General features: G+C 48.1%; 1 pseudogene; it reads left to right on the top strand.

The window, feature by feature from the left end:
- Positions 1 to 925: 925 nt before the first annotated feature.
- LOC139013249 (suppressor of cytokine signaling 5-like) lies at positions 926 to 2438 on the top strand (annotated as a pseudogene).
- The last annotated feature ends 224 nt before the right edge of the window (positions 2439 to 2662 follow it).

Below are 2662 nucleotides of genomic sequence, written 5' to 3'. Positions count from 1 at the left end.
GGTGCTCAATGAATATCAAATATCTGTAGGATGTTATGAAAGAACGTCAGGGTGTGTTCATAGGGGGCAGGGAGAGGATTTGGGTTTCTCAGTTCAGAGGCACCGAAAGGCCACCTTTCCCCAAGTCAAAGCAGCACTGAGTAGAGGAAAGGCCTAATCTTTGGCATCCCTCCTGGGTTTGAATTCTGACATTGACATTAAGTGGCTGTGACTTTGAGCAAACTCTGGGGCTTAGACTCAGCCTGGATAAAAAGGATAATTTGAGGATAAAAAGAAGCATTGGAGGAAATGACAAGGAAATTGGATACTGCGGTACAGTAGCTGCACCTGGCACACACGCAAAACTGTGAATTGTCCTTCATTCCAACCCTGCTGCTTTTCTTTTGGGGGCACCACCATTCCCTCTTACTAGGCCAGAAATTGGACTTGCCCTGGAAACCCACTGCTGCAAGATGTAGGCAAGATGGTAGCTAGGGCCCCAGGTAGAATCTAAGAGAGAGGGACTTCCTGTACCACAGTTTCCTCATCTAGAAAACAGGAGTAACAGCTCTCCCTCATAGGGTTGTTGTGCAGAAAAATGTGTTAACTTTTGTGAAATGTGTAGGAGAGAGGCTGGCACACAGTAAAGGGTTAATGAATGAGTGTTACTATCTTGGCCTGCCTGTAGGCCACTGATAACATACATGTGTTGTCTGAAAGAGAAGGGGCACCCAAGGTGAAAGTGGAGTGGGAATGTGGATCTCCTCAGTTGCTCTGTCTCCCACACACCGTTTATAAGACGTATTGAGATGTCACAGAGAGTCAGGTCTACCGGAGGAATGAAGACCGGTGGGCAGGTTTCAGTGGGTGTAGCAGGTTAAGGACACCATGGGTATCTGGGGTCAGAGGAACCACACACTTCCTTCACGTCTCCGTCCCTCCAAAGCCCGGCCTCCTATTGGTCCCAATCTTATCATCAATGGATAAAGCAGGAAAAATATGGACTAACTTCAGATACAGGTGTCAGAATGTCTTCAGCCATGAGGGAGGAAGCCGTGGTGAAAATGTGGACATGAACTCCAACAGATGTTTGTCCAAGGTAACATCAGTATAAGAGACTCAGCTCAGAAAATGTTGCTTTCCTACTGGGATTATGCCACTGAAATCCCTCAGATGGTTGAAATAAGCATTGAAATGGATAATGATTCGTGTGTCAACCGGGAGCAAGACTTACAAGAAGAGATTGACGTGCTCCCTGGGGTGGGAGGAAAAACATTCCTGTTCTACAAAGACTCACAGTTCTCTGGATGCTGATAAAAAGTTTGGTACAACTGAAAGTGACGTCACAGGAGAGAGGCCACAAGGCGTGAGCTCCGCACAGGTGTGGACCGTGTTCCTGCTCCCCCGTAGGAGGTCGCTCTCTGAGACAGAGGTGGCAGGACAGTGTGGGCTTGTGTTTCCCCACGAGAATTTACAAGCAATCAAAGCCCCTCTCTTCTAATACAAGAAAAACACACCTTTCTGAATGAATGCGTGAGAAATGTCTTTTTCCTGCAGACTCAGATTTAGTCCCCAAATGGCGTTTGATTAAACAGCACTCAGCTGCTGTGAGCCCACATTCAACATTTCTGGATACATTGATCCATCCTTGGATGAAGATAAGCTGAGGGAGAGAAAGCGACATAGTATAGAATAAGGGGTTGACCCCCTCTCAGTGCAGAAACACATACATTTGAAGCCACTGCACAGGGTCATCTGTTACATAAACTGGAACCAAAGTTGGCTCCTGGAGTGACTGCAATACGTGGGGGACAGTTCCGCAATTCCACCAGCTAATTGTGACTCAGAGGACGCCGCCGCCACGCTGTGCTGGCAGTCACGCGGGCAGCAGCACCTCCAGGTATCTGAGAGAGCCATGCCTGCGCCCACACATGGGACCCTCGGAAAGTCGCACACAGACTAATCACACACACTTCTTGTGCCCGATTTGCTCCAGACCACAGGCCGTTTCTGTTGCTGGACAGTGACAGGCCGATACAGAGTAAACCCTTCTTGGGGAGGAACTGGAGGGACATATTTGCTCGGGGACGCAGCCAAAGTCCTCTTCTCTGAGCTCCCGCAGTGCAGCAGATCCCCGCCAGCCCGCATGGGACAGTAGAATCACAACTTTAGCTTTGATGCTCATCGCCCTTGTGCATTTCACTCCACTGTAACTTGTGGAACATCATAAAGATCCCAGTTCTTGCATGTTTTTGAACCATTATTTGCTTCGTCACTAAATAGGACTTTCTCTTTTAGCCCGCAGTATGTCTGCAGTGTAGTAATCTGCAGATGCACTACATGTGATGGACAGAGGACTTCCTTTGCCATCAATGTTATAGGACTTTTAAAAAGAGCATCATGATAAACAATAAGTTAGCGTTCACAGGTTAGAATGAGAACCAGTCGAGGCAAGGTAAACTCCCCTGTCCCCCAAGGGCATTTCGTAGGCCTGCTCTCATGTGCCTCAGCCAGCACACCTGTAGCCAGCACACACACCCGTGTTAGGTTTTCAGTGCGGTATGGAGGCTTAGTGTTAGTATCTGCCAGATGCCGTGTGCTGTTACATAAATGTGGTGCTTGTGGGGGCAACAGACAGAGACGACATTTTGCTGATTTAGCTGTTTGGTTTTAATGGCTGTAG

The sequence above is a fragment of the Myotis yumanensis genome, unplaced genomic scaffold (genome assembly GCF_028538775.1).
Source record: "Myotis yumanensis isolate MYYU_CA2020_CCGP unplaced genomic scaffold, mMyoYum1.0.hap1 SCAF_6, whole genome shotgun sequence".
Lineage (NCBI taxonomy): Eukaryota > Metazoa > Chordata > Mammalia > Chiroptera > Vespertilionidae > Myotis > Myotis yumanensis.
This window is presented reverse-complemented; position numbering and strand designations above follow the sequence as displayed.